This window comes from Physeter macrocephalus, chromosome 11 (genome assembly GCF_002837175.3).
Source record: "Physeter macrocephalus isolate SW-GA chromosome 11, ASM283717v5, whole genome shotgun sequence".
Taxonomy (NCBI): Eukaryota; Metazoa; Chordata; class Mammalia; order Artiodactyla; family Physeteridae; genus Physeter; species Physeter macrocephalus.
This window is the reverse complement of record NC_041224.1, coordinates 169437600-169463404: the sequence shown is the minus strand read 5'-3', so window position 1 is coordinate 169463404 and position 25805 is coordinate 169437600. Positions and strand designations below refer to the sequence as shown.

Below are 25805 nucleotides of genomic sequence, written 5' to 3'. Positions count from 1 at the left end.
GGCACACCTAACTCTCCATAGTGAATTCCACTCCTTTCTTTGACCAATCCACATATGCCCCCAACCTCCAGGACCCTCACCACTCCAGTCACTTACGTCTGCCTCTTTCTAAAGCAGGGATTGCAAACTACAGCCTAAGGGCCAAATCTGGCCCACCACCTGTTTTGTAAATAAAGTTCTATTAGGACACAGCCACACTGACTCATTTATTATCATCTATGGCTGCTTTTGTGCTACAAAGGCCAAGTTGAATAGTCAAGACAGACACTGTATGGCCCACAAAGCTTAAAACATTTACTACCTGTCCCCTTACAGAAAAAGTTTTCTGACCCCTCTTCCAAACCATCAGTGGTCCCCTAAATGGTACAAGAGATCCCAGGTATGGCCTGACCTTCAGGATAGACACCTCCCTTGGTGTCCCCTCCTAGGATCCTGTGTGTGACTGCTTGGTGCGGCATCAGATGCTGTGGATTTCAGCAGCCATGACCTGGCATCGGCTCCATGAGAACCTGTGCTCAACAGAAATGCCCAGGGCACTTTTGCACAGCCTGTCGCTAAGGCCTATTGCCAAAACAAGTGCCCCGGCCCTTGAGTTTTGCAGGACCTGCATTCATCTTGGTGCATTTTCCTTTGTTGTCTTTGTCCCAACTTCTTGCTTAATAAAGACTATTTTGAACCATGAGTCCCTCATCCATCTATGAACCAACCCTCCCAGCTTTGTGTTTTCCGTATACAGATTGTCCCTGACTCACAATGGTTTAACTTACAATTTTTTTGACGTTTCGATGGTGCAAAAGCAGTATGCATTCAGTGGAAACCATACTTTAAATTTTGAATTTTGATCTTTCCCTGGCTGGTGATATATGGTACAATCCTCCCTCGTGATGCTGGGCAGCAGGCAGTGAGCACAGCTCCCAGTCAGCCAGCAATCACGAGGGTAAACAACCCATACACTTACAACCATTCTGTACCCAGACAACCTTTCTGTTTTTCACTTTCAGTACAGTCTTCAGTAAATGACATGAGATGTTCAACACTTCATTATAAAAGTCTTTGTTTTAGATGGTTTTGCCAAGCTGTAGGTTAATATAAGTGTTCTGAGCACTTTAAGATAGGCTAGGCTAAGCTATGAGGTTCATTAGGTTAGGTGTGTTAAGTGCATTTTCAGCTTACAGTGATTTCAACTTACCATGGGGTTTATCGGGATGTAACCCCATTGTATGTTGAGAAAGATCTGTATTTTTTCAGCTTCCTTTCTGTGTGTTCATCCACATTTTGATTTTAAAAGAGCCCTGTAGCATGTCACTAGAGACCTCCTTTCCCAGTTGTTATTGATCTACTTATCAGTGCTCCTTAGGTATCACTAATCAACCTGCTGTGACCAACCTCCACCTACAACCTGCAAGGTTCCATTTTACTATATTATTAGTAAGGATGATTGGGAGCATTTTGTCAAATATTTGACTGGGTTTCTATTCTCAAGTATTACCACCCACCTTTTAGAAAACAGACTTGTAGAATTGTAGAAAAGAAGAGACTTTGGAAATCACCTAACTCATACTCTTTTCTCACAGATGGTGAAGCCAAGGCCCAGAAAAGTGACTGGTCCAAGATGACAGAGTGAATTGGTGGTAGAACCAGGAGTAGGGTGCTCTTTTCGTGACACCCTGATGATTCAGACGGTATATTAGTTAGAGTAGGCTAACTGCTGTAACAAATAGGCCCAAACATGTAACAGATCATGACAACGGAAGTTATTTTTGCTCACAATAGTCCTGGCTGAGTATTCAGGGTGGTTAGTCAGCTGTCCTCCTCACTGTCCTTCAGAGACCCAGGCTCCTTCCAACTTGTGGCTCGGCCATCCTGCAGGGCATTGTCATAGTTCACTGCCGTCATCTGAAAGATGGAGACAGAGCCCTGGCCCAGTCAGGAGAGTCCTACTTCTACTTTGCTGAAATCCCAAATGACTTTTTTCTGGCTTTCACTGCTCCCTTCATGCTGCCCTGAAGCCATTCCTCCAAACTGCAGCCTTCTCTTGGCCCCTTGTGTCACATGCTCAGCCCCTCTGCCCATCCAGGAAGGGTTGGTTCTGGAGTCAGGGCTGGCCAGGTGGGCAGGGCTGCAGTCCAAGTCACCAAGCAGAGGGAGGCTGGAATAATTGAACAGCTGGTGTGCGTCCAATAATCATCCATTCTGCAAGGCGGCGGGAGGGGGGAGGCGCTTCCCCCCATCCTGTGGCAGGAGAGAACAGGAAGCGGCAGCTGGCAAGTTCACAGTTGGAGTCTGCCCACACAGAATCACAAATCCTTCTCTCTGAATTTAAATGTGCCTGGTGCCATGGTGAAAGAAGCAGTTTCTACCCTGAGGATATTCAATCAGGCTGAGAGGTCTACCAACCAGGCCCTCTAAGAGGTGGCCTTCTTTATCACCACTGCTGTTGTGGCTGGATAAGATTGGGAACACCCGGCCCCAATTCTTTTTTTTTTTTTTGGCTGTGTTGGGTCTTCGTTGCTGCACGCGGGCTTTTTCTAGTTGCGGCGAGTGGGGGCTATTCTTTGTTGTGGTGCGCGGGCTCTAGAGCACAGGCTCAGTAGTTGTGGCACAGGGGCTTATTTGCTCTGCAGCATGTGGGATCCTCTCAGACCAGGGCTCGAACCCGTGTCTCCTGCATTGGCAGGTGGATTCTTTTTCTTTTTTTTTTTTTGCGGTACGCGGGCCTCTCACTGCTGTGGCCTCTCCCGTTGCGGAGCACAGGCTCCGGACGCGCAGGCTCAGTGGCCATGGCTCATGGGCCCAGCCGCTCCGTGGCATGTGGGATCTTCCCGGACCGGGGCACGAACCCACGTCCCCTGCATCGGCAGGCGGACTCTCAACCACTGCGCCACCAGGGAAGCCCGGCAGGTGGATTCTTAACCACTGCGCCACCAGGGAAGTCCCCCGGCCCCAATTCTTAATATTCTACGTCCACCAGGCCCTTTCCCTCTAGTAGTTTTCTGGGAATCTGTATTTGTAAAGCCTGGGATCTTACTCCTAGTGCTGCAGGAAGGGGGACACCTTCCAGGGTCCGAGAGTGGGCTCCAAAATGAATTGTCCAAGGAGACACACGTGCTGACAAAGCAAGAGACCTGATTGGGAGCAGGCGCCCTGGTGGAGAGCAGCAGGGTGAGGGAACCCAGGAGAACTGCTCTGCCATGTGGCTCACAGTCTTGGGTTTTATGGTGATGGGGTTAGTTTCCAGGTTGTCTCTGGCCAATCCCTCTGACTCAGGGTTCTTCCTGGTGGCGTGCACATCACTCAGGCAAGATGGATTCCAGCGAGAAGGATTCTGGGAGATTGGTAGGGACATATAGACCGGTGTCTCCTCCCTCTTCTTGACCTTTCCCGAATTCTTCCGGTTGGTTGTAGCTTGTTAGTTCCACGCTCCTTACCAGGACCTCCTGTTGTAAGATAACTCATGCAAGTGGCTACTATCATGCCTGGCCAGGGAGGGTGGTTTCTGTCAGTGGTTCCACTAACACTAGCATTCAAGGCCGTTCCCTTCAGACACACCCCGTTCTCATCTGTCCTTACCATCTCCTTGAGCCATGCTCTTTCCTGAGGCATTGTGGCATCAAAGGTCTTTAGAGTCATGCAATTCTTGGTTCTGCCATTTACCAGCAGTATAGGCAATCTCCCTGCGACCCAGTTTCCTTACCTGTAAAATAGAACTAACAGTGAGTAATTAGCAGGGACATTGTATGGATTCAGTGAAATGAAGGTATGTAAAAGAGCCTAGTACAGTGCTCCATAAATACCCGTCTTCTCTGTGACTTTCTCCTCTCTCACTGGATTCCCATAGCTTCCTCTTCCTCTCTGCCTAGCCAGCTGCCACTTACACCTCAGGCTCCACCACCAATATCTTCCAATGACTATCGGAGGTAGACCTTCTCTGACCAACCCATTCCTCAGTCACCTCTTTGCTGTAGTCCTCATTGATAGGGAGCAGTTATAAATCTGTTACCGGGATAAGATGCAGGGCTCCATGTGGTCAGTCTTTGCATAGAGTTGCACTCAAAGACAGTCAAGCAACCAAAAGTAATTTTAAAAGACATTTCAGTCCTTTTTCTTGATGCTTGAAAAACAAATTCATCATCCATAGCAGACTTCTCAGAAGCTCCTTTGCAACTCCCAAGTTCTCATACAGCCTGAAGCTGCAGCTCTCAAAAGCCCATCCCTTGGGCTCCCCTGGTGGCGCAGTGGTTGAGGGTCCGCCTGCCGATGCAGGGGACGCGGGTTCGTGCCCCGGTCCGGGAAGATCCCACATGCCGCGGAGCGGCTGGGCCCGTGAGCCATGGCCGCTGAGCCTGCGCGTCCGGAGCCTGTGCTCCGCAACGGGAGAGGCCACAACAGTGAGAGGCCCGCGTACCGCAAAAAAAAAAAAAAAAAAAAAAAAAAAAAAAGCCCATCCCAGCCCCAGCCCCTACAGATTTGCTTTCATTCTTTCCCCTCCAGTTCTTTATGATGTACATTGCAGGGTGGGGGAGGGGAACACAAACGCTCACAAATTAATACGCATCTTATCCTCCTCATATGTTTTTGAGTTTCCAATGGGTATCTCCCTCATCTAATTATAAGCTCTAACACAAAGGAACTATTGATTTGGGGGACTGACTTTTTATTTCATATCATTTCAAACAGACAAAAAATTTGCGAAGAATATAAAGGCTCTGCCTTACATTCTTGACCCAAATTCATTAATTGCTTACTTTTTGCCCCATTTGTTTCCTCCCTCTCTCTCTCCATGTATATTACCATATATTACAGTGTTTATATATATTATACATTTTTATATATATAATGAAAAATTTTTTTCTGAAATCATTTGCAAGTAAGTCAAAGATTTCATGCCCCTTTATTCCTAAATACTTCAGTGTGAATTTCCTAAGAAAAAGGACATTCTCTTATATAACTACAGTACAGTTATAAAAATCAGGAAATTAAACATATCAGGAAAATACTATTATCTGTTGTACAGTCCATATTAGAATTTCATCAATTGTCTCAATAATGTCCTTTATAGTCCTTTTATTTTCCCAAGCTAAGACCCAACCCAGGGTCTAGAATTGCTTTTAGTTGTCCTATTTCTTTAGGAGGAAATATTTTATGTATTGTGGGTTTGTTTGTTTTTTTCTGAATCCCTACCCCTACCCAGCAGTGCTTAGCACAAAGTTATGAACTTAATAGCATTTCAGCAATCACTTTGAATTGAATTAAGAACAACAAGTTTAATAGTAATAATTTCAGCTTCACACCCTATGGCAAACACTGTTGGTTATGTACCCAACAGTCATTCCCCCCCTCTTCCCCGGGTTGATGGATGTCATGGTGGTTGGATGGAAAGATGGGTAGATAAGTGAGTGGATAGATGGATGGTGGATAGGATGGTGGGTAAATGGATGGATAAGGACTAGTTGGATAGACTGATAGGTGGATGGATGGATGATAGATGGGTCATGCATGGAATGAGGTATATGGGTGGGTAAATGGAGCAGTTGGTGGATCTGTGAATGGACAATGGATGGTTGGAGGGATAACTGGTTAAATGGGGGGAATTGGTGGGTGGATGTTTTTTGTACCCAATATTCACAATGATGTACTGGATGAAGTACTTGGTTGGGAGTCAGAAGTCCGTGGTTCAGACTCCAGCTTGCCTCCTACTAGCTGGGACTCTTGGAGAGCTCCTTCCCCACTCAAGATCTCAGCAGCATCCTCTGTAAAACGAGGTTGCTGGACTAGTTGGCTTTTTTGATCCCTTCCAGTTTGGACCAACTCCTGTCTCAGAAACATTAAGTGATTTTTCCAAGGTCCTGATGGGGCCCAGATTTGGATCTGGTCAATCTGGCTCTAAAGCGCATTCTTTTTAACTGTTCTGCTTCCCTGCCACTATTGGAACATCAGAAGAAAGGCTGGAAGTCCAGTCGGGGGTTCCTTGTTCCCCAGTCCCAAGCCCCTAATCCCCTATACCACCAAGCACCATCTGGGCTTGTTCCACATTTTTCTGCCTCATCCAGAGCCGAAGCGATGACGCAGGTGGCATTTTCTATGGGTCCCTCCCGACTCACTTTCCTCCCAGCTCAGCTTCTCCATTGCCCACCCGTTCCTGTCCCTGCACCCTTTGTCACACCCTCACCCCACACTCGGCAGCTTGCAAGACTTCCTTCCTCCTCCGAGTGCCAAGTGCCACGGGAACTGGAGAGAGGTGCTGCAGCTCTGAGACCTGGCTCCTCTCCAGCCAAGTGTGAGGGGAAGTATTAGCACCTACCCACATGGACAGGAATTGGGCTCCGCTCCCACAGACACCAGGGGTGAGCAATTTTCAAGGTGCTTTCAGATGAGTATCACTTGCCTCCTGGAGCCTAACACAGGAGGCCCAGCAGGTGCTGAAGTAGACTGCAAACAGGGTCACCAAAAATAAATGAGGAAAAATAAAACATTTTAGAAAGATGTTAATACGTAATGTTGTAAAAGCACTGTCAAAATAATAATCATGAAAAAAATCAGAACTCAGTTGGACTATGGTATTTCCAGAATTGTTTTAATTTTGTATGACTTCTGCGGTGGTGGCGATCCCCAGAATCTGTTCCAAATATAGTGGCCCTGCCTATGGGGAGTTTGGAGCAGTGAGACTGGCTGGGGCTGAGCTGAGCAAGGCAGGAAGAGCTGAGGCCTGGGCCCATAATTCTGGTAATTGCTGACATGAATGCCACTTGGGACCACAGAGAAGCCATAGGGCGGCCTCCCCCAGCCTCAGGTCCCTGTTGCTCAGCTCCCCTAGGCCCACATTCAGGTCAGAAGTTATCTCCCCCGCTCCCAGGTACAGCTCTCTGAGCTGGAGGGGTGAGTCTGGGGCTGGGGGTGGGGGGAGGGGTAACATGTCCAAGGCTGCACAGCCAATTCCAGACAGAGCCAAGGCTTGAACCTTATGTGGTAGGAAATGAAGGGCCCGTGCAATCCATGTCATTTGTACCAGTGCAAAAACAAGAGCCTTTACTGAGTGCTGTCCCTGGCAGTGACTCAATGTTGTAACTAGGCCAACAGTTCGCTTTGAGACTTAAATTTGGACGAGCAGGTGAGTGTGTTATTTCCACACCCTTTTGCAGACATCAGCTAGCCTTCCATCTTTATTAGAACATGGATTTGATGCATCTTCATACTACACACATTCTTCATTCAACCAACAAACCCTTGCTGAACACCAGCTGTGGGCCGGGTGACTAGAGAAGATATGTAAACAAAGAATCCACAATCCAGTTTGTGATTCAGGCAGGGCTTGTGCTTAGTGACCTGCGAGCACAGAGACAGAATGACATTCATTTTGCCTGAGGAGGTTGGAGAAAGTCTCACCAGGGAGCGGGCATTGTGAGATAGGTTGTAAGGGATGGGAAGAAGTCATGTTTATTGAGCATGGCATTACTTAGGGTAATTCTAGTTGCTGTAACAAGCAAATCTTGAAAAGGACAATGGGTCAAACATGGTAGAAGTTTACTATGTATTCAAGTAAAGTCTGAAACTATGTTTCTGATTTATGAGTGACTCTCCTCCACATGGCAATGCAGGGGCCCAGCCTCCTTCCACATTGCAGCTCCACCATCTGCACCTTGCTTGTCTGCATGAAACGAGCAGAAGGGGAAAAGCATGGACAATTACCTGTGGGAAGTTTTTTAATGGCCCTTACCTGTAAGTATCACACATTATTCTGATCATATTCCATTGGCTAGCACGCAGGCACCTGGCCACATGAGAATCTTTTCAGTTCAAGGACTGGAGAAGGGACCTGAAGAGGACTGAAATCCTAAGAGGCTGGGCAGGGCAGGGCAGGAGGTTGTCAGGGAAAGAGACAGGGGCCCCAGGCTGCTTTGCCTTCCTCCGGTCCAGAGCCCTGTGGGTGGCTATACGTTGACCCTCCATTCAGCCAAGCATGCACTCCAGCTGGGGCCAGATTTTAGGAGCTGCTCATGAGTGTAGATCTTGCAGAAGGGGCTGGGGTTCTGTAGGGGGCGTGGCCAGGGCCGTGGCACCCTTGTATTCTCAGTGCCCAACCCGGACCTTGGCTCAGAGCAGGGGGCCATCAAATATTTGGTGAAATGAACAAAGAAATGAATATGCATTGGCTCAGAAACCAGAGGGGCCATATGGCGAAGGGGTCAGTCACTCAGACCCTGCAGCCAGAGTGCCTGGGCTCTGTTATTTCCTACTGCGTGACCTTGGGTATGTTATTTAATCTCTCTGTACCTCTGTTTCCTCACTTATGAAAAGGACGAGGGGATTAAATGAGTTATTAGAAGTCTAGAATATTGCCCAGTACCTGGTAAACACTAGCTGTTACGATTCGCAGGACCACGGGACCGTGGTGCCACAGCACGCAGGCCAGGACTTTCGCCACCCACCCATGTGCCAAGTATCGCCATGTGTCCCCCCCATGTGTCCTCCCTGACAGCTCTCAGGTATGCCCCACCTCCCTGGCCTCACTACCTTCCCTCACCCCTCCTTTCTGACCTGCAGGCCTCCAGGCCTCCTCCTCTCTTCTCAGTGGCATCGAATGCCAGGCCAGCCATGGGAGAGATCATCTAAGTCCTTTCTACTCAAGCTGTGGTCCGTGGACCAGCAGCATTGGCATCTCTGCGGAGCTCGTGAGAAATGCAGACCCTCTAACCCCACCCCAGACCTACTGGATCCGAGCTGGCACTTCAACACGATCCCAGGGGATCTGCGTGCACATTAAGGCCAGAGAAGCACTGGAGAGGTCCTCAACCCTGCTGCATATTAGAATCACCAGGGAGCATCGAATCAGAGTCTCTGGGGGTAACACTTAGCCATCAGTAATTTTTACAAGGTTCCTGGGGTTAAGAACCACTGACTAGACAAATGCCCTCCCTTCATTCACAAAGAGGCTGACGAGGGTCAAATCTAGCCAGGGAAGAGCGGGCCATAGAACACAGGCTCCCTTCCTAATGGCTCGACAGTGTGAGAGCTCAGCTCCTGTTCTGGGCCCCATGGAAATGATGGTGGATGAGATACTGTCTTGACCCTGAGAAGCTCCTGGTCTGGGGAAGGAGACACTCAAGTAAAAAACCAACAAGGTAGTGTGGGAAGGGCTGGAGTCTCCGTGCAAACTTGAGAAGCACAGAAGAGGGTGTGAAGGACCCACCTGGGGGAGCCCCAAGGGGAGGTATGGGGTGGGCGGTCTCTGAGCCTTGTCCTGAAGAACTGGGAATTTGGCAAATACGAGAAGGAAAGATCATTCCAGAAAGAAGGCACAGCATTGCAAAGGCATGAGTTCACAATTGGGCTCCTTGGTGAGTGGAGACTGGTGAGAAGCTCCGAGGGGTGGAAGCCTAGCGTTTGGAGAACGGAGTTTGGTGAGAGATGAGGATGGAGATGTTGTCAAACTGAATAGACCTAGGCTGCCACGGAGGGGAGTCTGGACTTTATCCTGAGGGCAACAGGCAGGCACTGGTAGGAAGGTGCAAGGACAGAGCCACACTTGACTTTCAAGATCACTGGTGGCAGAGGGGACAAGCTGGGGGAGGGGGGAACACAGAGATGTGGAGAAAGTGTAACCTGGAACTGTGGCAGAGGATGGAGAGGAGGAGCCAGATGCAGGCTCTAAGTCAGAGGAGAAGTCAAGGAGGGACGTGTGGGATGGAGACAAGCCAAGCTGCAAGGTCCAGAGCAAGGATCTCAGTGTGAATCCAGTTAACTCCCTCCTCTCTGTGCCTTAGCTTCCTTATCCGTAAATGGGACTAACAGCAGGACCTCCACCCGGTTTTGGTGTGAGGATTAAATGCATCAGTACTGGTGGAACTCATAGAATGTTGCTGGGTACATTGTAAACCCTTGGCAAGTGTGTTACGGCGTTGATGACCAGCAGAATATCAGACGATCATGCTCCTCTTTCTTAGTCTAAATGGCACTGGGAAGCACTTTACTACTTGGGGATTATATTTCCCTGCCACCTCGATCTTGAGATGGGGCCATGTGACTGAGTTCTGGCCAACAGAATGTGGGGGACATCACGTATGCCACATCCCCACCTGGCTCGGAAAACCTTCCTGGGCTGCCACACTCTCTCTTCCTCCTCCTGCCAGTGGGATATCCGAGCTCAGAATGACCTTGGGGGTGGGGGTCTAAATGATAAAAGACCAAAGACCATCGCTTCCTCCCTTCCGTGATGCTAACTCAAACCCATTCATCTGTCATTTATCTGGCATCATGGAAGAATCAGCTGTTCCACAGAAGTTAACTATCCAGTCAAGAAAGTAAAACGTATCAGAAGACCTAAGCTGGAGTCCCCTCTCTGATTTTAACTGAGTGACCTTGAGTGAGCCCCGTGACCTTTCTGAGCCTTATCAAGAAAGTGGGGATAAACTCATTTACAGGACTGTCAAGAAAATTAGATCAAAGGGTATGTGTAAATGTTGTTTGTAAATTTATATAAGAATGATTGATTTTCTTTAATATGCGATCATCTGGTGTGCCTCATTGAACCAATGGATCTAAGAGATAATTAAACATTTGGATGGCCCAGAATCATCATTATGGACATTGATTATTGCCCTAAATATAACTGGACGATTCCCTCTGGGCTTGTAGAGATTTGGGAGTCTGCTTGCCCCTTCCCTGAATGGGCCTCTACTGCTGTATATAACTAGCTGTTGCTTATCTTAAGGCTACAGTAAAAAGACGGAAACCATATATAAATATATATATATATTTTTTTTTAACTTTGTGTCTATGAGACAGATCAACATTCAGCCATGGCTGAGAAGATCCAGCCTCAGGAAGCTTGCAGGGTCACCCTGCAGGTCAAACCCTGCTTTGCCTCTGGGTTCCCAGTACTCTTATACTCCTTCAAAACCCAGCTCAAGGTTGACCCTTGAGCCCAACCACCCCCATGTTCCTAGGGATCCTTTTGCATTTCCTCCAGCAGAGCACTTAGCTCATCAGAGTCCACATTTTTAAAATCTTATCCAACTGCTTGCAGGCAGGAGCTGGATCATCTGCATCTTCAACCTGGACTCAGTGCAGTGCTTGGCACCTAGTAGGCACTCGGGAAATTTTGTTAAATGAATGACTCATAAGTCCAGTAATTTTGGAGAGTGATGGGAACTATATCATATCCCACTGAAAAATCATTTCTCTTTATTTTTGAGTCATACTTAGAGTCTGAACTATTCCCTTCGTTTCAATTACATTAGCTAATTAGTTCAATGCTTAAGCTTTTTCTTGGTTATTTTCCACGATACATATCGTTTGTTTCCATAAATGATTTAGGTGCACACTGTGTATCCCACTTAGAAGGCAGTAAGCGCCTCCAGATACTTCTGAATGGTCTGGAACTGTGAAGAAAGAGAAAGCATCCACCCTGAGGGGCTTCTTAACTAGACAGGTGCTGAAAAGGAAGGACACCTCCGGTGCCAGGTTGTAGTTTCCACAGATGGCTGCAATCGAATCTCCCATCTCATGTGTTTCTGCAATATGACCTTGACACTTCTCCCAGTGAGAAGGGGCACCTATGTGTGCTCCCCCCGAATCTGGACAGACTCATGATTTCTTTGACTGATAGGGATGGCTTGTTACACTGCAGGGGCAACTGAAATGCCACCTGGCACTGCACAGCCAAGATTCCTCACTTCCGATGGTCATCTGGTCCCTCACTTACCTCCCAACCCACAAATGCTCCACTGCCTCAAAATCAAGAATATTTCTGAATCTACCTCTCACAGGCTTCTGTAATCTGATTCATTTGGCCTCTTTGATGTTATTTCCAGTGATATCTTCCAGCCCCTCTTATAACCTACACACACACACACTCTAAAGAGAACATTCTTTCTTCAAAGGAGACATGCAGGTGGCCAATAAGCACATAAAAAGATGCTCAGCACCACTCATCATTAAGGAAATGCAAATCAAAACTGCAATGAGATACCACCCCATACACAATGGAATATTACTCAGCCATAAAAAAGAATGAAATCTTGCCATTTGAGACAACATGGATGGATCTAGAGGGTATCATGCTAAATGAAATGTCAGAGAAAGACAAATACTGTATTATTTCACTTATATGTGGAATCTAAAAAAACAAAACAAATGGACAAACAGACAGAAACAGAGTCATAAATACAGAGAACAAACAGGTGGTTACTACAGAAGAGGGGGTGGGGTAAACAAGAGAGTTTACTTCTCTCACACAAAAAAGTAAAGAAATAGGGAGTCCAGGGACATCATGGTGGTTCCACAGTCATCAGAAACCCAGGCTCCTGTCATGTTCTATCATCCTCAGTACACTTCTTCTATCTGCAAGATGGATTCACACTCCAAAGTGGATGCTAGAGCTCCAACCATCACATCAGCATTCCACACCAGCAGAAGCAAGAAATGGGGACAAAGGGACTCTCCTCCCAACTGAATCAGATCCTTTTGAGCAGCCTTTCTAGAAGTTCTACATAACACCTGTGTTTTCACTTCTTTGAACTTAGTCACATGGCCATGTCTAGCAGCAAGGAAGGCTAAGAAATGTAGTCTCAGCTTTGTTATTAAGGAAAAAAGGGACAATGAATAGTGAGGGTCAGTTAGTAGTTTCTCAGTACAAGATTTTCCTGTGAAACCAGTCCACTAGGATATCTTATATCACACATCACCAAAACCACACAGTTTATCTTTACTGTTAAACACTCAGAGTTTTATGTAATAATAATAATAGTGGTAGTTACCATTCATTGAGCCTTACAATGTGCCAGACACTAAGTGGTTGAGCTGCCTTATTTTATTTAATCCTCACAAAATCCCTATATGCAGGTAAGGAAACTGAGACCCAAATGGAGGTTAAATACTACATGCCTAGGGCCACAAAGCTATTAAGAGTTGGGATTTGATTCACAAGCTTGTCACGACAAGAAACCATGTCGTCTAAAGCACCCAGCACAGGGGTTCACAAAGAGAAGACATTATTAAAAACAAACAAATACAACCTTGTTGGTTGCATGAGTAATTAACTCAGCATCTAGATAAAAACAGGAACTAGACAAGGGACGTAGTAGAGTGACCTGGGCCTTCTCCAGGTACAGGAAACCACAAGCCTGGGAAATGGGCAGGAGTTGAACACTGTGGCTTCAAAAGTTGGGAGATTTGCAGAGACCATGGGATGAAGCAGCGCTGGAGTTCAGGGCCTGACTCTGCCCCCTCTTTGGGGTCTTCTGGCCAACGTTCCGCAGGGAAAATTTATGCTCCAGCAGTGACCCAGTGTGCCTTCTTCCACAAGCAAGAAGAATTTTCGTTTGATGTGTCTACTGCTTGTTTGGATTCCTTTAATTTTTTACTGTTACTTAGAAAGCAGTTAAAATGTCAATGAAGCCATCTTCTGTAGCTCAAACATACCCAGTCAAGTCGCTAAGCATTTGCTGTCAGTGATCAGTAAATTATATTGTTACTATTATTATTAGTTCAACAGAGATCATTCATGCAGTTAACAGAAGCCTCTGAGAGTTGTTTTCAGCTTTTTTTTCATAACAGTCCTACAGATTTTAGTACCAGCCTGGAATACCACTTTCCTAGGGCACAGTCTCTTGGAAAAGCAGGATTGGACCTCTGCTTTTGCTCTAAAAAAACATTTATTATGAAAAATTTCAAACATATACCAAAGGATTAGTTTGTACCGTACAAAATTGCCATTTGAAGGTCCCAAATGGTTAAATAGCAGCAATTTGACATGACTTAAATTAATAGTATAATGACCCCCATGTTCCTATATCACCACCCAGTTACAACAATCATAAGCTCAAGGTCAATCTTGTTTCATCTAAACCTCTCCACCCTCCTCTCCACCATGGATTATTTTAAAGCACATTCCAGACCTCTTATTATTTTATTCACAAATATATCAGTATGCATTCCTGAACAATTAGGACTCTTTCCAATCTCCAAATCATTTTAACATCCCTAAAAATTAAAATTATTCAATGATATCAGTAGACATCCAGTCAGTGTTCAAATTTCCCCAATTGTCTCATGAATGTCTTAGTTTTTACTGTCATTGTTGTTTTTTAGTTTATTAGCAAGAATCAGGATCCAAATAAAGTCCATATATTATAATTGGTTGATATTTCTCTTGAGCTTCTGTTCCCCTTCTGTTTAGTTTGAGGTTTTTGTTGTTGTTGCTCTTGCCGTTGTTCCTTTTCCTTACAATCTCTTGTTGATGAAACCTGTAGTGTTTTTCCTATAGATAAGATCTCGCTGCATCTCTGTAACTGGGAGTTACCTCTAGAGGCTTGATCAGATTCAGGTTTGATTTTGGGGGGGGGGCAGGAATACTGCATAGATGGTGTTGTGGTCTTCCATCAGAAGCAACATAATTTCCAGCTGTCTATCATTTTATGATATTAGCTGTCATCGACGATCACTGCCTAGATTCATTGTATTCTAAACGGCTGTAAATTGACCTTGGCGACAGGCAGGTGGCAATATTCAGTTAAAGGACTCCCCTTGTTCCTCCCTCCCCCCCACCCCCACTGTGTTGTTTGAGAGGCCTGATCTGGGCCACGATGGGGCTGGACGCTACACTTGTTGCTTTTTTCTCTCCTCTTTTCCCCAACCCACCCCCCATTTCTGTGGGAGACACACATTAATGGAAGGCTAGGGAATTCGAACAAGCCTTGAGTTTGGGTCTAGCCCTGCGGATGTCAGGAGGTTGGAGGTTGCTAGGACTCTCGGCTCCCAGAGCCACCTTGGAGTTGCATCCTTCTGGAGCGGTTCACAGACACTGGATGGGCTGGCTGTGCAGTGGGGAGGGGAAAAGAAGGGCAGCACCCAACAGGCAGGTCTGCCAAGAAAGAGAAGGCTGAGGTCCCTCCTGGCCCTCCATGGAGCTGGGAAATGTCCCCCCAGAAGCATCTCTACATGGAGATTAATTCTGATCACCTATGGTAAAGGCAACTCTGACTTTTAGAAGTCCCCAGTCCTACCTTCTCCTGATGTTTGCATTTCTTCTGCAACATACCCTTCTAGATATAATTCAGAAGATATAACCTGAATGAATGAATGAATGAATAAATGCAAGAATGATTGTCAGACCTCTCCCCAGCCCCTGTCTGCCTGGCAAACTTCTGGTCCACTTTATGACTCAGCTAAGGGCTGCATCCTCGTCTTCAAAGCATCCTTCCCTTCAGGCTCCCAGGCAGACTCAGACCCCCCCTGCCTGTGCTCACACTTACCCACAACGTCAAAATTATCTGTTAAAGTGCATGTGTCCCCACTGGGTCTCATTCTCCCCTGTACCCCAGTACTTAGCACAGGGCCTTGCATAGGCCAGTTTAGATACATGAGTAAAAGTGCTCTGTTGCATGACTCTGGAGACAGGGAGCTCACTACCACAGGTCAGCTCATTCTGGGCAGCTTCAAAGTTCTTCCTTAGGCACAGCTGAAATCTGTCTACTGGAAACTTCCACCTGAGACCCTTGGTGAGCCTGCCAGTGCCACAATGAGCAAGCCAGCTGCCTCTTTCGCAAAACCACCCTTCAGAGTTGAATCGCTCTCCATTGCCCTCTGCAGCACCTACCAAGAAGTAGTGGGGAAATGGGTCAGACATTCATGTTCTAAGTCACCAAGCTTGGCTCCACGGAAGCTTCCCTAAGGTTAGAGGTGTTGGTCCTATTAAGCATTCAGGGGACTTCCCTCGTGGCGCAGTTGTTAGGAATCCGCCTGCCAGTGCGGGAGACATGGGTTCGATCCCTGGTCCGGGAAGATCCCTCACGCCACGGAGCAGCTAAGCCCGTGAGCCACAACTATTGAGCCTGTGCTCTAGAGCCCGTGCTCCACAACAAGAGAGGCTGCCACAATGAGAAGCCCATGCACCGCAACAAGGAGTAGCCCCTGCTCACTGCAACTAGAGAAAGCCCACGCCTAGCAATGAAGACCCAACACAGCCAAAAATTAAAAAAAAAAAAAAAAAAAAGCATTCAGACACCTGCACCCTCTACCTGGTCCTGCACCCCCAAAGCTGCACCTTGGGTCAAAACCATAGGGCACAGGCCAGATGAGCTCAGGTGGAGGGCACAGGTAGGGCCCCACAGGTTTCCTGGGTGTGAGATTATCCATCTCCACCCTTTCCTGGTACGGGTTAGTGGACGTCAGGCCTAGACAGTGAGGACAGTTTTCTCAGGATCACTCAGAGAATCTGTGTAGAGTTCAAACAAGAGCCAAGACAGATGGGGAGAGAGAGGAGGCAGCCATGCTGTCATCAAATGCCACAGGTGACATGCCAGGAGCCAGTCTGCTGTGATTTATGTGCCACCATCCCTGGGGTGGCAGAAGAGCTAAAATCCTTTCTGACATCTCAGGACCGAACTCCTCAAATCCCAGCAACAGCTTTTCCCCAGCAACACCCAGGCTCACTGACAACAGTTCAGCGGAATAGCCCTGCCCTGAGAAGCCAGTCCAGGGAAGCCTCCTGCCAAGGACTGCCTGTCAGTCAGGGGAGCTTAAACCAGGCACAGCGGTGAGGGTTGGTCCTTCATTCCCATGGCTTTGGGATTAAGGACTCTGGAGCCAGTCTGCCTGGGTGCGAAGCCTGGCTTTCCCACTCACCAGCCTCATGACCTTGGGCAGTCATTGTCCTCACCCAGCCTCAATGGCAGTGGGGACTTAATGTTTATAATATGAATACAATTATATATAAAGCTTAGCACAATGTCTGCCTTTTAGAAAAACACTCAGTTAACGCTAACCATTATTATACGCGTCCACGTCCTGCCCGGCTCTGGGGATGAAAAGGAGAGTGGGCCAGACGAGATCCTTGTCCCGCCAGGGCTCCTGGCCCCGCGGGGAGGACGTTCAAGCCGGTGGATGTGGTGTGGAGGAACTGGGTCAGAGCCTGGTCCTGGGGAGTTCTGGAGAATGGTGGCAGTGGGCTAGGATGTTAGAGCAGAAATTCTCTCCTCTTCCACGTGAGGAAGCTGACGCCTGGCGACACAGCGCCTCCGCCCTTATCAGTGGCAGAGCCTGGACCTCCGGCTCGTCTGGCCCTTCTGCAAACCCAGCACTAGACCTTTGGGAGCCTGGGGCCCAGAGATGCCCATTGTCAAGCCCTGCGGTAAGAGCCGGGAAGGCCGTGTCCCCAACCAATGGGAGCCCACAGTGATGATGTAATGCTTGGCCTCCAACGTTATTGGCTGCTCTTCCTGCCACTCCAGAACCCGCTCCAGGGCAGTGCTTTTCGCGGCTGGGGGTTTTCCGCAGAAGGAATCAAGGGGCTGGGGAGGGGGTGGGGCGCGAATTGGGGGAGCTAAGGACAAAGCCAAGAGTCCGGGTCCCTCCCTGAGCAGACCCGGGGACTGGCAGCTGCCGGCTGCTGCCTTTACCAAGCTCTAAGCTCATGGGGGAGCGCGGGGAGAGGGTTCCAAACACCCCTACTCCATCACCCCTTGGGGCAGCGCAAGTGTCTTTGAGTCTGAGGGCGCGCAAATCCTAGGAGAGTCAAGAAAGGAAGAGGCACCAGCCCGGCCCTCCGGGGAAACAGCCTGGCGCCCGGAGGGAGGAGGCTGAGCCGAGAATGTGAGGTGTGAGATTCGGATACCTACGACTTGCTCTAGACACGTGATGAATTACAGGTTTGAGTCCAAAATGTGGCGTGGGCAGCCAGGAGCTGCCCAGGACTTGCGTTTGCCTCAGAAATCCCTGTGCTTTTTTAAAAAGACCATTCAAACGGCCCGAGGGAGAGAGAGCAGGGGGAGTTGGGGATGGAAACCAAAGAAGCTTTTACTTCTCGAAGGAGTGGGTGAGACACCAGTGCTAGGAGTACCTGTGGGCCCCTCCATCCTATCTCTGCCCCAGGAATCCCAACTACAGGCACTGGCACACAAGGGCCCTATCCCTCCCCCAACCCTATGAGGTAATCCCTGTCGTGATCCCCATTTTACAGATGAGAAAACTGAGGGATGGAAAGGTGCAGTGGCAGAAAGCCAGGACCTGACTCTGGACTGCCTGACACCAAGGCTGGTGCTCTATGGTTCACACAGGTCCCCAGCCAGAGGCATGGGGAGTCCTGGGATAGAGGGACTGCCTGGGTGGGGGGAAGGGTGGAGAAGGGAGAGGCTGCCTTGCAAAAACCCACTTCCAGCTGGAGCCACAGAGTCAGGACACACGGAGCATTTCCCTGCTCTCCTCAGAAACAGGGCAGAGGCCTAGGTCTACCCATGCCCCCACCAAACTGCACATTTGGGGCAGAGGCAGTAGGTCCCTCCCTTCCAGCCCCTCCCAGGGGGGCTGGCCCTCTAGCCTAGGCCTGAACTAGCCCACTTCCCACCTGCTTCCTACCTGTGCTTTTGCCACAGGTGTGCAGGTGAGCTGGGCCTCTGTCTCTGTCACACAGAGGCCTGAGACGTGGGTTCCAGTCCCAGAATGGCCTTGGCCTCTTAACAGCTATGGGACTCAGGCATAGTCTTGGAGCCTCTCTGGGCCTCCCTCAAGGTCCTGGGGGTCACACGCACACAGCGGGTGCAAAGGACTCCTGGCATGCAGTAAGCCCCCCACCCCACAGGTAGCCTCCTTCCCTTCTCAGATGCAGATCTTCAGGGGGTAACACAAAAACTGCAGGCTGGGGATCTGGATAGGATCTCAGAGCTCCCTTAGACTCCTCACCCCCCACTTGATAAATGAAGATACTGAGCCCTCTTGAGGCAGTGCAAGGACTGGGGATGGCTCTCCAGACCCCCAGCTCAGGCTCTTTCCACACCCACAGGTCTCCTCCCCCACCACCCATTGCCCACAACCTCCACTGCCCTCACCCCCATCACTGCGCCCTTGCTGTGAACCTAGCTAACTAGGGACTCCTTAACAAAAAGGAAAGGGGCAGGACAGGCTGGAAGGCCCCCCTTTCTTCTCTGAGGGGCAGGCTGGGCTCCCTGCCCCCAGGCCTTCTGAGCAGCCCCCAGACAGAAGTGGGGGTCAGTGGGGAGAGACCAGGTACAGGAAAAGGACGAGGAGAATGACAGATGACTGTAGTTACAGGGAGAGGCACTCGGGGGTCCGGAGGTGGCATGAGGGGCTCACCATCCATCCACCCAGCCAGGATGCCAGATTGTTCTGTGTGGCTCTACTCCCCTCCCCCTCAGAGAGGGGCAGAAGAAGGGGTGAAGAGGGAGCTTGGCTCTGGCAGCAAGGGGAGATTATGGGGAGTCAAGGCAGTGCTGGGCAGTGTGGTGGGACCATTGGCATGGGGTTCCAGTCTGAGCCCAGCTGTGAACTTGCTGTGTGACCAAGGACAAGCTGTTTGCCTTCTCTGTCTCAGGCTCCCTATTCCATAATAAGGGGTTAGACTAGAGGGTTTCAGGGGCACATTTCAGCTCCAGCACCAGCAGAGGAGGGGGGCACATCTAAGACCCCCTCGACCTTACTTGCCCTAACTCTACCCCCCTGTGTCATCAGCATCTCCTGTAAGGCCTCCTCCCCTCTAACAACTAGAACAGTAGAAATGACCAAGCCCATGTGGCCATTGATGCAATGAATGCTCAGAAGGTGTGTTAGTTCACTCAGGCTGTGTAAGAGAATGCCACAGACCAGGTAACTTATAGATGAGAGATATTTATTTCTCACAGTCCTAGAGGCTGGAAGTCTGAGATCAGGGTGCCAGCATGGTTGGGTTCTGGTGAGGGCCCTCTTCTGGGTTGCAGACAGCCAAGTTCTCATTGTATTCCTATGTGGCAGAGATGGGGAGAGAGCTCTGTGGGCCTCTTTTAAAAGAGCACTAATCCCATTCATGAGGGCTCCACCCTCATGACCTAATCACTTCCCAAAGGCCTCCACCTCCTAACACCATCATATTGGGGGTTAGGATTCCAGTGCATGAATTTGAAGGGGACACAAACGTTCAGTCCGTAATAGAGGGCACAAGGGAGGTGCAAAAGTCACCAGTGAGCAGGATCTGCCAGGAAGCAGTCTTTTGATAGGTGTTTCAAAGGCCTGGCCACTGGCAAATATCAATAGGAAAAAACAGGCTGAGGAAACATCCCATCAGGCTGGCCTATTTGTCTGTGAACCTGGCAGGCATTCAACTGGTCAGCTCATCAGATAGCAGTCAGGCTGGTGGCCAGTCAGCCAGGCAATCAGATACTCACTTGATCCATCATTCAACAGCTGGCCAGGTCAGCTGCCCTGGAGGTTCCAGGGTCCCTGGCTGGAGAATACTTTGGGGCTACCTCCAGTCCTCCCTTTGAAACAGAAATTCTGGACTGCTCACCATCCCCAGGTACCCCACACTCTCCCACCTCCAAGCCTTGTCTTCCCATTCCCTGTATTGAACACTGTATCAGTTCTCTATTTCACAGTAATGCTGTGTAACAAACCACAAAACCCATGCTTAAGAGTATGCATTTGTTTAGCCTCTGAGTTTGGGGGTCAGCGAGGCAGTTCTTTTGTCTTAACTGTCTCACTCATGTGTCAGCGGGCAGAAGAGCTGTGGGCTGGGCTCTCTCACATGCCAGGGCCTCAGCTGAGACAATTGGGTGACTTGCCTCTGCTCCATGAGGTGTCTCATCCCCCAAGAGGCTAGCCCAGGCTATTCCCATGGAGGAGGCTGGAGTCCAGGAGTGTAGGTGGCAGCATGCGAGTCCTCTTATGGCTTGGGCTCAGGACTGGCACACTTCTGCTGCATTCTATCAGCCAAAGCAAGTAACAAGGTCATCCCAGATCGGAGGTGGGAAGGAGCTGCAAAGAGCGTGGGCCAGTCCCTGGGGCCATCAATGCAATCAGCAGCAAACACCATTGCTGCCCCTCTTCCCCTCTACCTGTTGGCCTGTTTCCTGTTCCTCAAGACCCTTCTCAGTCTAGTTCTTTGAAGTTTTGCCTGAATGTGTCTCTGCACAGCCACTGCAGTCTAAATGAAGTGCTGGCTTCTCTCTGCCCTCCTAGTATTTTTTGGTGCTTGTCTTAAAGCCCCCAAGTCTGTCCCCAAGACCGTGGGTTGACTTTCCCAGCTGCCTCCACGGCTAGGCGTGAGCTCCAGAGCCCATGAGCTGCATCAGAGCCAGGAATGACAGCAGGTGGGGCTGCGAGCTGGGAGGCCAGCCTGGTGCAGAAGTCCCCTACCCCCAACCCCTGAGAGTCCTAAGCAGCTCACCCTCCTCAGAGCAGGACACTGTATGAGACACCCACCACTCCCAATTAGTACCCGTGTGTCCGTGGGCAAATCAGCTAATTTCTCTGAGCCTCTGTAAGCCCTAATCCGGGGTAGCTAGAAGGGAGGGTGGCTGACAGCGGAGGTCAGCCTCAGGGCCCACAGCAGGCGTGATGCATGGCAGCTTCCGGTCTTCTTCCCTTGGTCGTCACAAACCCAGACTCCCTATTTTTCCTAGCATGATGCAGAGCCATGCAACAGTTTCCCGGGCAGGCCAAGCCCTCTCCGCGCTGTTCTCCTGCTGGGCTCCCCTCAGGCTTGGTGCCCATGGGCAAACATTTGTCCACATTTGAACATACAGCCTAGCTCACGGGGAATCGCGTACGCCCGATTCTCCCTCCAGTCTGCCACGTCGCCCCTTGCCTTGGCCACGCGTTATCTCCTCTCTGCTTCTCTCCCCGCCCCTTTACTTCTACCCAGCTGATGCTTCTGCAGAAATGCCCAACCAGGCCATCAGGGCCTTCCCTGAAGGATGCCTCCAGAACCCAGAGGTAGCGGGAGGCTCCCAAAAGGTGGCCTCGGGCGGCACCTTCATGTGCGCCCGCTGTCATGCTGTCCTCCCAGAGCCTGGCCAGCACCGGGCACTGAGCAAGGGCTTGCAGGTGGCACTGTGACTTGGAAAGGAGGGTCTCAGGCTGGCCCAGATGATGCTCTGCTGCCCACCCTCTCCCTGGGTTCCTATTTTTGCTCCTCTTTCTCCTATTTCTGAGACAGCTCTGTGTCCTGATCTCTCTTCCCACAGTATGTGTGGGACGCCTCAAATGCTGAACCTGTGCCATTCCTACAGAATTGATAACTGCGGGGCAGTAAGCTCAGGCTGAAGAGTGCAATTGCTGGATTTGGATGGTGTGGATTCGCACCACTTGGGTCTCAGTGATGGTATCTAGGATTCGCTGTCACCCACCTAACTGCCAGGGGTTTACAAAGGAACCTGAGTCCTGAGTGAGTGGTAGGGGCTCCAGCGGGCGTTCCAAGGTACGCTCCCAGAAGGCAGGAAAAGGTGTCACTGGTCTTAAGTGTTATAATCATGACCTACACTTATACAGCAGTTCCCTGTGCCAGGCACCACCTAAGTGCTATGCATCAGTGATCCATCACTTGATCCTCACAAGAGGACAAGGGAATAGGTGCCATCATTACCATCACCCCATTTTACAGATGAGGAAACTGAAGCAAAGAGAGGAGAAGTCTAAGTGTGACATGGTATCCTGGATTAGGTCCCAGAACAGAAAAAGGACATTGGTGGAAAAACTGGAGATATCTGAATAAAGTCTAGAGTTCAGTTAACAGTAATGTACCAGTGTTACTTTCTTCCTTGGGATGAATGTAAGATGTTAACATCAGGGGCAGCTGGGTGAAGGGTATGTGGGAACTCTCTTTGCAAGTCTTTTGTAAATCTAAAATTCTCTTGACATAAAAAGTTTAAAAATAAAAGAGGTTAAGTGACTTGCCTGAGGTCACATGGCTACTAGGTGGCAGAGGGGAGGATTAGGTCCCAGACCATCTGGCTGCAAAGGCCATGCTTGCGGCCCCCATACTCCAACTCAGAGGGCCACTGTCACTTGCTCTCCCCAGCACATATGACCACTATCATCGTGTCAGAGGGTGGGCAAGCCCATGCTTGGGGCCTTGGCAGGAAGTTCCAGAGGTGCATCCCTCCCCAGGGCAGTGTGGGAGGTGTGCACACCTGGATCTGTGTTCAGTCTCAGCCCTGCCCCCATCCTAGCCCCAGGACCTTGGGTGAGCGACTCCTTCCCTTAGATCTCTTCTTCAGTTATCCCCATCTTCTGATGCCTAATCCAAGCCCCATCGTCTCCCTGGTGTCGTTCCTTCTCCTTGGGTGTCTTCTTTATGTCTGGAACAAAGTGGGTTCCAGACTGGGTAACCCAGTCCTTCCCCAACCAGCTAGGTATGTTCCTTGATGCCCTTGACATTGTTCACACGTCAAAAATGAGCTCTGCCCATCAGAGGCACCAGCACCTGCCAGGCAGGGCTCCTCCCCAGAAATTGGAGTCCCAGCTGCAAAGTTCTGATAACTCCACCTCTTCCCTCTGTTCCCTGATTTAAGGGTGATGACAGCTGTAGCTTCTACCTCTGTGTTATGCTCATATCCCCCGTTTCACTTCTTCAGTTCTCCAACACCTGTTCAAATAATTTCTTACATTAAAGTCTGTTGGGAAAACAAAACCAACAAATGCTGTGTGATCCATAGGGCAGCCTGGAGAATGGAGGCCTGAAACCAACCCCATTCACTACAGTGCCTGTGCCTGACTAGATGGCATAGTTTTTGGAGTTAGACTAGCTTGAGGTTGAATCCAAACTGTACTACTTACTATCTGTGTGACCTCAGCCTGTTTTCTTAACCTCTCTGAGCCTCAGGGGGTTTTGGGGGTTTTTAAAATCTATAAAATGGAAATAATCATAAACAACCCTCAGGGCTATTGTAAGAATTCAGCGAGATGATGCATATAGCCCTTCTCACAGGACCTGGAAATAAGAGTTCAGTAAGTGATAGCTTTTGTTATTGTTATCATGATCAGTATTGGAGAAGTCTTACAAGGGAAGGGGTTCATTTGGTCTTCATGTGTGGCTAGCAGCCTCCTGCGGAGAAAAACTCCACTTTGTTGCTATATCAGATATCTACTGCTGCATAAAAATATCACTGCAAATCTCTGCAGCTCAAAACAGCAATCATATTATTTTTCATGTCTCTGTGGATTGACTGGAGTTGGCTGGATGGTTCTGTGGGTCTTGAGTGAACTCACACATACGTTTGCAGCTGCCCAGCTTGGGAGAGGCTCTGCCACATGTGTCTTTCATCCTCCTCCATGGATCACTAGGCTGGCCTGAGCATAGCCCTCTGGTGGTGATGTCAGAGGTGCAAGGGGGCGAACCCCATCAGGTAAGCATTTGTCAAGACTCTTCTTGTGTCAGCTCTGCCAATATCCCATTGGCCAAAGCAAGTCATATGGGAGCCCAGAGTCAAGGGGTAGGGAAGTGCTCCCTCCCCAAAGTAAGAGGGTACTGCCAATTTACATGGCAAAGGATGTGGATATAGGCGGGGGTGAAGAATTGGGTCCATTAATGCAATCAATCTATTGCACCCTACACTCAACCTCAATTATTCAGATCCTTCCCACATGCAAAAATCAATCACTCCCATTGCAAGACTGAGAAACAGCCAGTGGCATCAAGCTCAAAATCTACTTTCTTATGTTCTACATCAGGTCCAGATGCAGCTCCTTTTGATCCAAGACCTCTGGGCAAGTTATCCATCTCCCATACCTCCAACATATAATGGTAAGCTAGGGACAGGACATCTGCAATAAGCATTCCCATTCAAACAGGGGAAGAAGGAGGTCCATACCAGTCACTGGTCCATAGCAATTCTGAAATCCTGCTGGGAAAATGTTTCCAGCTACCATAACCTTGGGGATAGGTAACATTCCTTGATTAGCTCCAAGATCTGCATTCTTTTTTTAATATATATTTAAATTATATCTGGCAGTTTATTAACCAGTGGAGTATATTGCACAACAAACTACCTCACATCTTTCAGGAAGAAAAACTACTAAATTTGAAAAGTAAAGACATCACCCACTGAATCTGGACACAATTAAAATGTGCTTTAAATATTTCTTTGGGGGAGGGGACACAACACTTCTACTCAATTAAGAGAAACACTTGTACAATCCAGGTCCCTTATTTTCTTTACACCCATCATGCCATGAATTCATAGGGAATGGGCTCCAACAGTTCAGGCTCCTTTCCATTGGTTCTCACAAAGTGTGCTTCTCTGGGTGGAGCATGCTGGTGCTTCAGTTGAACCCAAGTACCTTTCTTTTTGGCTTCCTTCTTTTTCTGATCATTTTCCTTCACACATTTCAGGAAGCTATCTCGGGTCTTAGAGTGCTCAAAAGCTCAGTAGGCACGTTAATTCTCTTGGCAAGAATCTTGCCCTCAACTTGTTTGTTTACAACAATGCCAACACCATGCTGCGTAACATTGTAGACCTTTCCAGTTTTGCCATGGTACTCTTGGGCACTCTTCCAGTGCCCATTCCCTTGATACATACAATATCACCTTTCTTGTAGATTCACATGTATGTGGCCAAAGGAACAACTCCATGTTTTCTAAAAGGCCTAGAGAACATGTAGCTGGTGCCCCTCCTCTTTCCCTTTGCGTTGGTCTTTTTGACAAAGTACTGGAAGATGGCAGTTCCGGCTGAAAGGCTCCAAGATCTGCATTCTAAGAAAGGTTCTCTCCCCATTGTTCTCTATGGCTCTTGCCCCAGCCTCTGAGATGTCCTTCCTTTTCTATCACCAGCCCTGGCTACTTCTGAAGGCATTATAAAATATAGCCTTTAAGCAATCTTTTGAAACTGCTTCCTACCCAGAGGTCTTTTTATATTTTGAACAATTTCCATCTCTTTTAATTCAGGCTAGGAGTCATTTTGTCAATATAACTCTGTCTAAAAACTTTGTGGGTTCCCTTTGTCTTTGATTCCATTCTACTGCATGTGCCAGAAGCCACAGCAACAGAACAGATTCTAACTTCTCTATCATCCTTCTAATACTACTTGCAAACTAGGCAGTTA

The 25805-nt window shown here is 48.8% G+C and overlaps 1 pseudogene; it reads right to left on the bottom strand.

Annotated features, from left to right (window-relative positions):
• Positions 1-24906: 24906 nt before the first annotated feature.
• Positions 24907-25478, bottom strand: LOC112066773 (60S ribosomal protein L21-like; annotated as a pseudogene).
• Positions 25479-25805: the final 327 nt, after the last annotated feature.